Source organism: Falco biarmicus, chromosome 7 (genome assembly GCF_023638135.1).
Source record: "Falco biarmicus isolate bFalBia1 chromosome 7, bFalBia1.pri, whole genome shotgun sequence".
Lineage (NCBI taxonomy): Eukaryota > Metazoa > Chordata > Aves > Falconiformes > Falconidae > Falco > Falco biarmicus.
This window is the reverse complement of record NC_079294.1, coordinates 69,152,798-69,167,902: the sequence shown is the minus strand read 5'-3', so window position 1 is coordinate 69,167,902 and position 15,105 is coordinate 69,152,798. Positions and strand designations below refer to the sequence as shown.

Sequence of the window (15,105 nt, the reverse complement as noted above, 5' to 3'; positions counted from 1 at the left end):
CGCAATGCTGCTTAAAAACTTTATTAAAGGGATTTTGCCAGGAAATTTGGAAGCTTTGATTATAACTGCTTTCACAGGTATTTTCTCATAGCGTTCACTAAGAAAAAAACCCCTGAAAATACCTCTCCTCCAAATGGTTTTACATATCACGTAATATACTAGTAGCGGCTGAACCTCAACATTGGTAAACACAAGCTAAGCAGCCGCATATAGCGTAAAGTTTTCTATATATGCCGGTTTGAAGGACAAACAGAGAGGACAGAGACCTCCGTGAGAGCCACCTCTGGGTTTCCCAGCCTGGCTTAGACACAGCCTGGAGGGGCACCAGGAGCACCCGACCGATGCTGAAAGACAGCAGCGCCTGCGCACAGCCCCGCTCCTCAGCTACCGCTGTCTGAGGATCAGCCCATGAAAATGCACGCACCAGGTAACGCTGTCCAGGCTGTCGATACTGGGGAACAGGGTCAAGGCAGAAGAGCCAGCACTGGGCAGCGGGGTCTCCGATCCACGAGACGTCTGTTCCTGGGGAGAGGTGCTGCGTTTCCTTCTCCTAATCCTTCAAATCAAGCTCTGTCTGGCACTTCATTCTCCAAATAACAGTCTGTCCCAGCAGAGTTTATGTTTAGACTCTGGCATTAACCCTGGCAAATGTGTTTGGAAACCTTCTGTTTCTAGATTTTTTCATATTCAGCACGCCAGAGATTACTGGAGGCAGCAGCGCTGGGTACTGGGGAGACCAAGATAACGTACAAATCCTGTTTTTATTGAAGTTCACCACAAAGGCTGAGCTAGCTTCTACATAAGGCACAACAGTAACTTTAATTCTGTTTTTCAGAATACAGCCCATGAATGCATATAGGCACGTAATAAGGTATAAGATAGAGATATCCTTTTCTTTTACCTTTTTTTAAATCCTACTTTTCAGCTCCTTAGAAGAGCTGATGAAACAGGAGGGCAGAACAAAATTAGAAGCGATATAAAAGAATGCTGAAAGCTATTTGATAGCAAATAGAAAGCATGCTTTGCCCATGAATTATTTTGTATAGCTATGACAGTGAATTATTTAAGTACAGGAGGTGATTACTATTAAACATCCAACAGAAAAAAAAAAAAAATTACCAGTGAAAGGAAAGGTCAGAACAACTGCTGAGGAAAGATAAAACGTTTTCAGAGGAACCTTCTCTCGTCAGGAAGAGATGCAGGTCAGTAAAGTGCAAAGAACTGTTGCATGGGGAGAGATTAAGTATTTTTGTCCATGGCTCCTGTGCTCTGCTGATTTCCGAGATTCTTTACTTCCAACAAAACTGGGATGCACACCTGCAACTACTATAAACTTACACGTGCGACACAGAACCTAACACAGGCTTGGCAGGATTTATAGCGTTAAAATTTTAGCAAACAAAAAATTTCAGGTTGATCAGTCAAAAAGAGCTTTTCTTAGTAAGAAACAGAATTATAAAATCATCAGACTTCTTATGCAGGGGGACCAGAGCCATGGCACAGGATCAGGGATCAAATGCAGGGACCTGGCCGGGGGATACCATGTGCCTATCTATTCTCCAGTTCCATTCGGGAAGGCCACGTCCAAGTTTAAATAATTTTGCAGTTAGAACAAACAACAGACTTCGTTCTTAGAGACAGCAGGAAATACCAGACATTAAAATTCTACTGTAGCGCCAAATCCTTCGTTTTTGTGACTTTTTTTATGCCTACCCCTGCTTGAAAAATAAATTAACATTTTACAAGCGTTCTAAATGAATATTTTAAGCATCAGGATCACAGTTGTTCTAATATTCGTAGACAGGAGTATTTCATCCATGACTTAAACCTACACTTCTTAAACCTAACACAAACAAGCCTAAGAAACCACTCCACCCCACCAGGAACAAGTCCCAGTGGCGTGTGTTTTTTGATTTAGAGCAGCAATACTGGATTGCGTCAAACTAGATTAACACGCAGCATCTTCATGGGCAAGGCAAGGACAGACGCTGTGCACGAGCAGCTGCTCCAGCCGGTGGGTGCAGAAGGGCCCAGGGAAGCGACAGCTCCCAGAGATCACCAGCTAAAGCATCAAGTGGAAGGGCGCAGAGCATCGTCTTGGGACTTCCCTGTTTCTGGCTGATGTTTTTCACTAACAGTGATTACCGCCTCCATCGTCCAGTTCATCTGCAAAGCTAGGCAAGCGGTGCAAGCACTGTGGAAAAGAGGATGCTTAATAAACTAAGGCAGTGGTCTGGAAAAGAAAAATTCACCAAATGCAAGTTATTCCAACAGGATAACCAACCGCATGATGAGAAGTGAGGTCCCACTAAACAGGATGGCTTTGGGGTTTTTGTTTTGTTGTTTGGTTTTGTGGGGGTTTTTGTGTTTTGGTTTTTTTTTAAAAAAAAAAAACAAAAAAAACTTCAAAAGGTTATACTGCCTTGCAAATTAAACTCCAACAGGCTGTCGTCACAGAAGTCACCACGGGATGGCTATACCCGTGGAAACTGCGTATGTGTTGCAAGACATAAAACCACAAACCACCCTTCTGTTCTGCTCAGCGTTTCTGGAGATGAAGCCAGAACCCAGACCAGCTTTGGGTACCGCTGTGGGACACAGACAATTCAGAGAGCAGCAGCCAGGACAGATCCACACCACCCTCCGTGGAGGCACCTTCAAGGCCAGGTATTATCCATTCTGCATCTCCACAGACACACTCTCTGCTCCGGTGCTTTGATATCAAAACCAGTTGTTACAATCAAAACTGTTTGGTTTTTTTTAATGGAATATTTATGCCATTTCCTGGAGCAGTTGATTTAATTTCATCCCAGTCTAACAGACTTCAGCAAATTTAAGTGGTTTGTCTTTAGGAGAGGCAGCCTTACAGAGCGTGTTCACAGAAACCCTACAGAAACTCCCTTTTGCATGTTATTCAGTAGTAAAGAGGTAATAATTGTATTGAAGTAAGAAAAAAAATTTCACTGTGCTTTACAACATTTAGAAACAGTTAATGGAGGATACATGCTACAATAATGGCTCTATTCAGTGTGTCTAACAGCTTAAAGTGGAAGCTTGTAAAGATGCTTTTTGTACTGTGACAAAAAGAAAGGTCTGCATAGATTCTGGTGGCTACATCTTTCCAGTTTGTGTTTTAGAATTTAGGTTAACTCACACTTAACCTAACAAAAAAGTCCTAACAATCCATTAAACTCTTGAACTCTCTTCCAAAGCAAGCTTCCCTTCTCTAGCTCACCCTCAAGACACAGTAATTCAGTCCTGAACAAGAAAAGAGCCTTAGCCTTTCAAGGAAAAAAAAAAGGGAGAAAAAAAGTTTTACTTCATCTGGATATCACGGAACGTAAGTGGAAGTGAGCAAGCAGTTTCCAAAGCATCAAGTACTTCCTACTGGTCTGTCTCTGGACATCACCCTCTCCTGACTTGCCCTGCCAGCACGTGGATGCTACAAACCTGTTTCTCACTTCTGAGGGAACACAACACAGAGTCAGGTTTTGCTGCCTCCGGCCACCTTCTTGGAACTAGGAGAGGGAGCACTCCACTTCTCCTGCTGGGCTGAGGTACGTTTGGATTTTGCTCTCCTGAGTGGCTGCCCTCAGGGGGTCCTGGAGCCCTCAGGGGGTCCTGGAGCCCCTTGCAAAGAGGGGACTGATGGCTTCTTTGGGCCAGCCCTCCTGGGGGGGTCCCAGGGCAGGAAGCCATGCACCCTCCCACGCACCGGACCTCGATCCCTTGCAGGGAGCTGAAGGCACAGCTGCACTGAATTGCTTCTCACAGGCTAGAAAAATAGATGAAATGACTCCAAACTCCTTGGATTCACAATAGATTCAGATGATGAGGCTTGCATAATTTCCATTTGGATTGAAAAGGCTTTTGATAAAGTTCATGTGCAGAGGAGGCAGCTCTTTGCCTACATGCAAACCCCTCGGTTTGCTAACAAAGATGAGCAGCTTCTCAATGAAGTTTGCGCAGCCCCTCCCATCACACCCTTGCTCTCTATGCGGTAACTGTAACGAGTGCTGGACCAGTTAAGACATGACAATAAAGAGTTCTTAAACCGCAGAAATCATACACTTACACAAATACCCTGACTACACACAACCGTAATTCCATATGAAACGCTGCTCTCCATTAGCCTTTGTAACTAAGACCCCCCCCCCCAGCTTCCACCCCAGTAATTAGGGGACTGAAGACATCTTGACTGCAGTTTTATACTCAGGAAAGAAAAGAATCTATGAAGAGACAATGCCTAGCTCCAAATGTGGATTTACAGGCAATGTTAATCCAGAGAGAGTCTCTCACAATCTTCTTTGGCTCCACAGATTTTAGCTGTTCTTCCTGTTGCAATACACCGAATTATAATCTTATAACAGGATACTCCCCATTCTTTAAGAAGTGGCACTCAAACTTCTTCAACCTCTAAATGCCAAGCAACGCACAGAATAGAAAGCTGCAACCCAAACTTATTACTCTTGACAACATAATCTTTCTGCTTTTCTTCTTGGGATCAGTCTCATGCAAAAAACCCGAGTCAACCACAGTGTCTAGCAAGAGCATTAAACAAAAGCCACGGACGACAGGCACTTCATGTGTTTCAAGGGAAATAACTGGCCGTGGAATAACCTCGATCCTAACAAGCACAGACTGATTTTGGTCTGCAGCTACATGATGGTTTCTATTTCCTCTACAGGCTCTCAGTTTGATTGGATTAACTTTAGCTGCAGGTCCTCCAGCAATATTCCCAGTTGGATTTTCACATTAAATAATATGTGGGATGGGGCTTTTGGAGCTGCTGTTCAGCTGGGATTGCAAGGTTTAATACCTCCAGTGCTACCCAGGACCGACTAAACATCATGTAAGCATTGAGTAAAGATTCTCATGCTCAAGAATGCTGTGATGACCCTGCAGCAACGATTCAGTCTAAACTATTTCAGCATATAAGCAGCTGCTGTCAATAAATTCTCCTAACTAACTCTCCTCCTTAAATGCTTCTGAACATCCCAGATTAGCTGAGCTCACGACCTGCCTGCATGTAATGCTTTTGGATTACGTTTGCACGCATCCAAACCCTTGCACCTATCACACTATTAGCACCTCGCACGTACATGTCATCTCAGGATTGGTAGCCTGGTGCTGAACCTCCTCTGTTTTTTAAAATATCACATATTATGAAAAGGTGAGTAGTGGGGGAGAAAACTAGTGCCTCCTTCAGCCAAAAATACCATTTCACTGGGAGCAGGATTGTGCTCAGCAATGCTCTGCCCTTTTTCCCAGGCAAGCAGGCAGTTTGTTTTAAGAAGAGCCATATTACAGAGCAAACCCTCAAGGAAATCAGCACACATTTTTTAATCTTGACTCTTCAGCTCCATTTATTGTAGACTTTGTATTGGCTTGCAACTTGCCATGCAAGTTAATCAAAATGCTGTGGGATTCTGGTGGAAACACAGTTATGGGAACAGACCAATTTTACCCCCCCGGACTGCAGATGTTCCCGACTTCAGCTAAGTATCTTTGCTTCCCGACTTGTCTCTGCACCACCTCCCAAACCCAGACTTTTTTTTCTTCTCTTCTCTCCTTGCATCTTATTTTACACAAATTAAGCTACAGGAGTTTCGCTACAGACTTCAGGAAGAACACCATTTCACTTCTGGATTGCAAATTTTTACTGTGTGACAGTTGCTACCTGAAGCCTGCGTGTAACTCGCTCATTCCAGCGGGGAATCGAGGTGTCAGCGGCTGTATCCACATAACCAGTACTCCTGCTGAAACCCAGGCAGGCACCAGCCCAGAGCTGCTGCAGACAAAGTCCCTGTCAGTAGGGCAGAAGAGTTAAATTAGACCTTGATACTCACACCGAATACTTTGAGTAGAGCGCCATTTAAATCACTATGATTTAATATGATTAATAAATGATTTAAAAAAATGAGTGCAAAGACACACTCATTATCCTCAGAAGACAGGGCCATTTTCACAGAAGCTGCACAATGTAAATCCTCAGAATCCCAAGGCTTACTTACTACTTCTTATAGAATTCAGTTTCTGAAAAAACCTGCTATTAACATGAAACAAGCAGGATAAAGGCAGCTCTCTTATTCAGTTGTTTTCCTGCAAAAAAGAGGCCACAATTCCCTCCATCTCCCCCGGCACTTCAGGTAAAAGGGAATGATTTGCAATAGTTGCGTGGTCTTTGATCGCTACTCTGAGACTGAATCTAATGGACTGTAAACTACCAGCCTCTCCCATGTCAATAATGTATGAGTACGTATCATACAAACACACACGTATAATGTATTGGGACAGCAAGTCAGAACCAGCAGGGAAATAATCCCTTCTTTTCCAAAAGATCGTCACCACTTTATGCATCCTTTCCTGTTGCTAAAAGAAACAAGTTTTGTGGTTTACCTGTTTTTTTCCAATGCAGGTTCTGCTCTGCAGAAGTAGGAGTTGATTTTTCTATTTTAAATAAACTGCTGTGAAACGTCAACAAGCCCAGTGCCTCCTCACTCCTGCAAAGGTGCAGCATCGCTACCACAAGCTTAATAGCAAGGCGTATTTCAAAGTAAGAAGGAACAAACAGGAAGGATGCAATCAAGTTAGCTATTCTGGGGAGAAGCGAAGCAAACTTCAAGAAGCTTTAAGAACAGCCTAAAGTTTAAGTCCAATATAATTCAGAATTCCTTCTCTACAAAGTATCCCCAAAATGATCAGCATATGCAAAAATTATATTTGCAAGCAAAAAAACCCCTAAGCCAACCCCAAAGCCTTTCACAGTCATTCTGAAGATGAACACAGTTCCAAGGACGCTGCTATGCTTAACTCCAGATCAGCACCCTCGACCTTCCAAGTGTGACGTGTAGCCAGTGAAGTGTCTATGGCTAAACTGATGCTTCCCCCACCCACCCAAAACCACACATTTTCCAAAGGCAAAAAGTGTTAAGACACTGGGGCAGAAACTTCAAACCCACGCAGAGGATATTCTCCATAGCAAAGGCATGAGTTACAAATACTTAAACTAAACAGAAAATACTGACACGGGAAGGTTCGCAAGCAATCCAGTTACAGAGCGAGCACTGACCTCCTCTCTCCTCTCCACACCGACTATTCTACACCGTGAAACATGCAACTCATTGACGGAGGAAGCAGGGAAGAAGAGACGAGTCAATTAAATATTACCTCCTGACCTGAAATACTTTTAATTAGGTTTCCTAGAAGATCTTTTCTTGTTAAAGTGAGAAAGTGCACATTTTGCAGCAGCAGTTCCTACGGTGCTCATCTAAATACAAACCACAGTACTTTTCCCAATTTTTACATTGTCACAATATCTGGTTCTGCTGTACAGATTTCAGCAAAAGATAGTATTTCCAGTTTTAAACTGGCAGTAGAATATTTCGCTATCTTGGTTCAACCCTCTGATGATAGTGTTTTATGTTAACTCCTGCTGATTCACAGTGAACCACTAGCACTCGCTGCTACATCCCAGAACAGCAAAAATTATACTGCTTAGGTCACTAGAAGATACTAGAATAAACCAGAAGTCTATTCTGCAAATAGTTAGAGAGGTTCAATTTTGAAGTGTTTTTAAGATTTGAATAGCTTTGCCTCTTTGAAGGCAGAACGCGTACCAAAATTAAAGTATCTTTACCAAAAATACAAGGAAACAGTTTAATCTCCGCTAAATACATTCAGAATGAAGCCCCCAGCACTCACCAAACTTAAGGACATCTCCACTTGATGAAAACTCGCTCAACAGGTTCCTTTTTAAAGCTTTTGTGAATGTCCTCATAGTTCAGACACTCAGCTCAGTTCCACAAATAGGGAATTCAGACAAGGTACTGGGAAACACCCCGAGCTGACCTTAAATCCTTACTCGTCACTGAATGAAGAGGAAAACTTCAATACCTGAGAAGACTGACCACAGTGAAAGTCACCACACACAGCACCAGTTTATCCTGGTTCCCTGCTTGCCAGCTCGCAAGATGATGAACACAAGAAACACAGAGCTGAAAGAAGAACAACGACGACTTGTTGTAAAGAGGAGAGCTTTATCAATCTATCTATACACAAACATAATGATTGCTTTATAGACAGGTTATGCCTATCCTACAATGACTTCGTTAATCTAATGAAAATATATCAAGAAGAATGTGTTGAGACTGACAATGGTACTATACCTCATCATTAATCTTGACCATATAACTTCGCTACAGGCAAAAGAGCTATTAAGATGAAGACACTTAAATCACACTGCAGATGGAACTCATCAACACCACTGTAAAAATGGTTTATTAGCAATACACTTCAAAGCATTATCTGAAATTTTATAACAAGTTATTTAGTATGTATTTAATATTTGTTGTGGCTTTATTGTTGCATCTTAGTTATTTTGAAAAGTTTGTACTATTAATGATAGGTCTGCCACTGTCAGATGCAGCACTGCAAGCATAATTTACTCACACGTGGGCTCTTTCTGGGGTGTTTTTCTTTTGAGCAACTGGCAATGTCATTGCCAAAAAATTCTGCAAACATGCAAAGATTCAGTTAGCAATTAAGCATTAACAATAGTTTCGCTGATTATACTGTTTATGCTGAACACATTCAGCAATATGCACTGCAGAAAGGGACTGCATATACAGACAGGATAAAGCGATTCATGGCATTTCTGTGCTAGCAGCTTTACTGCAAATTTAAATAAAAAGAATTTTCAAAGTAAACGTTTTAAGCAGAAACGTAAGCATTTAGTATTCTGTGCATATATAAGCATTTCTGTTTTATGCATTATAAGCATTTCTATTCTGCGCAGTATAAGCATTGACTAATAATGCAAACAGAGCATTTTTTACTTCTTTCCTAGCTTCGCTGATAATTTTCAGAAAAGATGGTGCCTGGAAGGTGCCAAGTAAAGGCACAAAAAGCTAAATCTACTGGTTCGTTCTGCCCTTTGCACTGCTGACACCACCAGCTGCCGAGCATTACACAAAGCCAGGTGGGTTCCTGATATTTTAGAGGAGAAGACATCAACACTGTCTTCCCACCACGTCGTACAGCCAGAGGCAGAAAGGGCTGTGGGCTGCCATGCCATCACTCCACCACGGAAAACATGGGGATTGATATACAATTTGTTAACCCTAACCATCAAGATGTGTTAAGCTGACTACCTCCATTAAGGTAACTTCCTGCAGAGCAACAAGTTTGATCCGAAAGTCTTTCCATTTTAGCTGGAGCTAGCCCATGCGTTACAGGAAACACGCTTGTAAGGCTTAATGTTGTTAGATGGACGTGAAGACAAAGTATTTGCTTGTGAGCAAGACATACAAAATGCCATTAGCAAAGCTGCCAGAGAGAATGTTAATGCCGTATTCATCTCAAAGAAACTGTCAGTGGCTGTATCTTCCCGTTTGAGAGGTTGCTAGCTCTTGAGAGTCACCTGCAGAAGACAGGGGAAACCCAATTACGGAAAATAGCAATATCTTTGTCAAAAAACAGCAAGCAATTAAATCTGCCCTACACACAGAAGCATGTATTAAAGCTAATTATTGTACATCGGTCAATGTAATTGCAACTCAAATGCAACATGGTCCACGTAATTAGTTGGCACTAATGGAAATCTCGTAATGCAACAAATGTACTAAAACACTCTGCGTCCAGAAGATTTCCTCGCAGTACCAGGAAGTTGTGCTGCTTCTCTTGTTGAATTTAAGGAGCACTTTGCCAAAGAGAAGATGGATGGATACTACCACCTGCCCCTGCTTCCCTGATATCAACATCTGGAGTTACTGAGGTCTTCACACCTAAAGGAAGGTCCCTCATGCTCCAGCTGCAGCCTGTGCATGCCCCAGCCCGGAGAAAGCTGTTTGGGCTCACCATCGAGCTGCCCGGGACCTGCTGAGAGAGGCTGCAGCAACAGCTGCTCTCAACAACTGGGTTTGGGGACATCAGGTTATCAGCACCGACAGCTTATTAATAGAGACAACCAAAAAATACATTGTTTTCCCTTTTTCTATTTGTGTCAGCTCAGCTTCCTTTTGTTCCATTTTGATATAACCCTTGGGGCTGAGAAACTGCTTACACAACTCCAAGATACTGTCAGAGAGGGCATGGCAACATTTCCCGGCCTTCAGCTGGCTACTGGGCCAGGTTCACTTCGATTTATACTGCTTGGCGATGCTCAGAGACACTTTGCCAAAGTGGGAACAGCAGGAAGACAAAGGAAGATTTGCAGCTGCAGCAAGTGCGGGAGCCGCTCCCGTCAGGACACCCAGAGCGTTATTAACTCCTGGGGCAATGAGGATGCAGTGGCGGAATTGAACAAGCATCTCTGCTGCACCTGGTACCTACTAAAGCACAAGAACCACCACATACTTATGGAAGACCACACCTTACAAAGCCCAAAATGCCAGGCAGAAAACAAACGCTATTTTGTTGCAGGTTTCACAGAATTAGTAATCAACATTAGTTAACTATTAAGTGATTTTACCCCTTCTGCCTGGTGTATTTCTCCAAGGAGGAAAAAACCCATAAAAATAGCTTCACCTTGTGTGAAGGACACTGTTGAAAGACCGTTTTTTGACTGCAATGGGAGATCTTTTTTCCGATGACAGAGGACTAATACTAGGCTGAGTGCAGCATGGAACCATGCCCAACCGGGCAAATAAAAGCCAGCATGCACCTGGTATCATCTCAGTGACCATCAGATGTATATTACCCCACAAGCCAAGTCTGCAAGCAAACAGCACAAGAGAGATTTTATAGAAGAAATGCTGAATTTAGTAGAAAAATTCTTTGTGAGGCAAGTTTTTCTCAGAGGAAAGAGCCATTGCTCTCCCTTCTAAAGGCTGATTATTTACAAGGCTCTAATGGCTGCAGGTCAGTTTAACACCTTTTCTGGTTTTGTTTTAGTTGCAGATACCTGCCCAGTTCCTCTGTATTTTGAGCCTGTAATCTAACATCACCACTTATCCACCAGTGATATGCTCCGGACTAATAAATGAGCGGTTTAACACACATCTAGTGACTTATTTCAAGTAGGTACAAATTAACTAAACCACCTTTTTGCCATCTGCTTGGAGAAGCAAATTCCCACATTAGGTTAACAAAATATGGTGATGTGACATTTCCACAGCAGCTACGGAAAGGTGTGCTTGGGCACAGTCCCCAAAACACAGCCCACCTCACCTCTGCAGGGAAACAACACAAAACACACTGAGCTTGTGGAAATTTCCAAACAGAAGCTGGTCCTCTGGAAAACAAAACAAACAAACCACCCCACCAAGGAAGCGGCTCTGGATATGCCAGTCTAGACTCCACTACGATCATAAAATACAGAGGAGGAAGGGAAAGCTTACGCATCTGTTTCCAGCAAGGGAACTAGGTCACTCGAGAAGCAATTAACAGGCTCGTTGCAATGATCTCCTTGCACCCAGCCATGGTGCATCAGATCCCTGAAGCGCCTGATGAGCTGAGAGGTGACCGCACAGAATAGCCAGAAACACCCCCTCGTCTGAGCAATGTTCAGAACAACCTTCTGAAATGACCGTTTTCCAGATGCTGCAGTTAAAAGTTAGGTGAAGTCTTCATTAACACAAAGCAGAAATATAAAATGGAAAGCTTAAAGTTCTTCTGCAATCCACCTGCACTCTACCAGGGGACTGACAGAGCTAATCTTAAAATTCAGCAGGTGTGCTATAGATGTGCAGACCCACCTATTTAAATATATGATAGGTCAGGCAGCCTAGAAAGACTTCATCCTAATTATGACAGCTGAACACTTACCACTGAAACACGAGTAGATTAAGAAAGCATCACTGAATTACTACAGAAAAAACTAATATAACAACCAGCTTCGGAAACATGAATTGAGGGCATCAACAAGGATGGGAAGACTTCACAGAAGGGTATCAGCCTCCAAAAATAATCTGCAATGCCCTTGGCTGCTTTGGAAAGGTAATACTGACCTGGAGGTGTTACATGAAAGACTGACGCAGAAGTCAAAGACACGACCTGGTATCCACAGGCACATTCACCACGAGGGTGCAGCCAGTGGGTTGCTCCTGCCTGTAGTAGCCTGGTGCCCCTAGCAGTGAGTGAGATGAGGGAACGTACAGGCAAAGCATTCTGTTTTCACCAGTATTGTAAAAGTTTCTTCAAGAAGTTGTACCTGCACGCCCCCACACTCCCCACTGCCAGGAACAGATTATTCACCTAGTTTCTGGCCAACGGCTGTTCAACATTTAAGCGTAAAAATAAAATTAATACTAACCTGTTTTCTTCTGGATGCTACAGGGTCCCTTCTTGATCTAGAAGTTCAATGCATTCACTCTTTATTCTCTTTCAACCCCACTGACAACCTATAAATTATTACTTTATATGGCAGGGCACTCACAGGCTCCAGCCAGGCCAAAACAATGTGCTAGAATAGAGACACTAGCTCCAGAAAGCTTCTCAGCCCTGGTCTATCAAAATCCCTTTTTAACAGATGCTAAAATGCTCCTGTTTGTATAAAATAAACTGTTCAGTCTATGTCAATAGCTTCTCTGCTGCTCTTCCCCCCGGTAGATTAATTATCAGTCCACCCAGATCTTCTCCTTCACCAAATTAACTGATGCAATATCGTTTAAAACATATTAAATACAGCAATATACCAAACTTGAACATTTGAATAATTCATGAAGGAAAAAAAAAAAAAGAGAGAAGGTCTACACAAAGCCTAGGAAATTTTGCAAACATCATTCTTTCATCTACCAGCCTTCCCTGTATTTTTTTAAACCAATACTGAACTTGGGGGCAATTAACATCTGATACAGTTCTAACAGCAGCAAAATAATTTTTAGCATCTCCTTCAAACCACTGTTTCATACCATCCATCACTTACAGGAAAACATGATCAAGACAGGAGCCTATGAATAACTCTGCTTTTTCTCCAGGATTCAATCTAGACTGCTTCTAAATATGTATAATGCCTAGACTACATTAACACATTAAAGCTTTGTAGATTGCCATCAGTGCTTCTGCAGCTTAATTTCATCTGTCCCTCACAATTCAGATCTTCAACTACTTTCATCCTAAAGAAAAAAAAAAAAAAATCATTCCACTTTAAATGTAAAAACTCATGATGCTCACATAAGCAGATTGCTAAGCATGTTTAAGAGCATATATATTTAAAACCTGGCAGCAAAACTTTATTCCCCTACTAAACAGGAGTATTCTCTCAGATTCTATTGCCTCAATGTTAATAAAAAGCACATTCTACAATCAGTTAAGCTTGAAAAAGTCTGGGAAGGATGATGAGTTTGACAAGTCAAACAATTCAGGAGTAGACTTGGAGAATATAGCAAGTGATAGAAGAGTGAACATTATAAGCAGCTGAAAAAAAAAAAAACCCAAAAAACAAAACACCACAAGGGACTCAGCATGTTTGTTTTTTACTCCAGCTGCACAGAGGATAGAAAGGCACGATGCAGTAACACAAAATGGATGCTTTTTTGCAAACACCACCCTAATTTCCAAACAAGTTTGCCTGTCCAGTTAAAAATTAATTTCCTACTTCTGGCTGAAGATTTTAATTGCTAACACAGATGCTCTTTTCTGCTCATTCAAAAGTAACACGAGAATTTAAAACATTCTGCGCCCGAGACAGTCCTGCTGCACAAAGTAATTGGAAATGACAGATCACATACACCAGTGCAGGCCTGACATTTGTACATCGAGTTCTGAAATAAACCTCGGCAGATTCACAGGAGTACTCACCCCAAGCTGAACAAATTCAGCAGCAAAAGCCTGAAAAATAAAGCTTACCGATTTCAGATTAAGCACACAAGAGCAGCATGTATTAATTATTGGGCAGAAGTTTAAAGTTTCCTTTAATCATGTTGAAATGCTCTGAAACCACTTGTCTGGTCTAGCAGCACTGAAAGAGCTTTTATCTTTCAGCTGTAACACAGGAGGCACGCTGGAAACCCCAGACAAGATTTTCTACCTTCTAGTTTTGGCATCTCTCCTTTTGAATTAGGTTTCCTGAAGTTGTGCACAGTGAGATATAGCACAACTAGTAAAGAAACCGTTTAAGCACAAAAAATAACAAGAGGAGAAACTTCACTCGAAAATCAGTCATGGAGAGCCAAGCTTCAGTTTTAATACGTGCATTTTATGTAGTCTTCCAAAGCCTCGATGCAAGTACAACAGGTTAAAAAAGCCTGCCTCTCCTGTGCTACCGAGCTCATGCTTACAGCATGGATAATTATATACAACATACAAAAGGCGGCAATTAACATACTTCTCACATAAAAACAAACAGCCAGGCTAACAGCATGCAGACCTGTTCTCACGCACCACCTTACCCGGAATAATTCACCATTGATACTTATAAGCATTCACACTGGAGTAATTTATGGATGCCATGGTAACGTAAGTACAGCTCACCAAGACTCACCTTTCATGAAATTCACCCAACTACTACCTCTCGGAGGTAAGATTTTTCACCACTCCACCCTATTTCCCTCCCCAGCATCCTTCAGAAGTTACCGAGCTTACTCACCGTCCAAACCGGGAAGATAAAAACCTCCGAAAATGAGCTTTTAGGCAAGAGAGCCCTTCAGCTGTACAACAAACCCCAGCAGCTCATCTCTGGCCGAGCAGCACTGACAGGGTGGTGGAGTCCCCGCGCCAGGCTGCCTGCTTCCCCTCCGCTGGGCAGGCTGGACCTGGGGCTCGCCACCACCTCCTGTAAACACACAGCCATATGCCTTCCGCAGCTGCAAGTTATTAAATCCCACGCACGTTAACCATTTCGGCATCGACAGCAGGCTAAACATTTTGAAACACATTACAGGAACTCCAGCCCCGGAGTTAACTGAACATAGATATTTATTAAGGAGGGAACAGGAAGAATCTGCTCCTTTCTTACCTTAAGCAAAGGGAGGTCGCTGAACTCTAATGCATCTCAGATTTTTCAGCTTCAAAAATGTATCGGTTGGTGATTTAAAGCGATTTCCCTCTCCGATTTCCTACAGGGGAGATGTGAAAAGGAGAAAAAAAAAAAAAGGAAAAATTTGAAGTACTTAAGGATCTGCAACAGCCGGTGGAGTTGAATTTTTTCCCCTCTATCTGTAAAAA

At 42.4% G+C, this 15,105-nt stretch overlaps 1 protein-coding gene and 1 long non-coding RNA gene across 9 annotated transcripts in view; both read right to left on the bottom strand.

Annotated features, from left to right (window-relative positions):
• The window catches only part of GLCE (glucuronic acid epimerase), a 55,627-nt gene that overhangs the window by 23,172 nt on the left and 17,350 nt on the right, over nt 1-15,105 (bottom strand). For 5 of the 8 annotated variants that reach the window (XM_056346263.1, XM_056346262.1, XM_056346264.1 and 2 more), the window contains one exon: nt 14,897-14,996. The exons of 2 other annotated variants lie outside the window; for them this stretch is intronic. The gene's annotated coding sequence lies outside the window, so the exon portion shown is untranslated. Of the gene's footprint in view, nt 1-14,527; nt 14,714-14,896; nt 14,997-15,105 lie in introns of all 8 variants that reach the window. One more of the 8 variants, XM_056346265.1, reaches the window with a different exon arrangement.
• On the bottom strand, nt 8,255-11,474 carry LOC130152541 (uncharacterized). Its single transcript, XR_008823000.1, has 2 exons — nt 10,528-11,474; nt 8,255-9,421 (listed from the first exon to the last, which is right to left on the bottom strand). It is a non-coding gene; the product is annotated as an uncharacterized LOC130152541 (long non-coding RNA).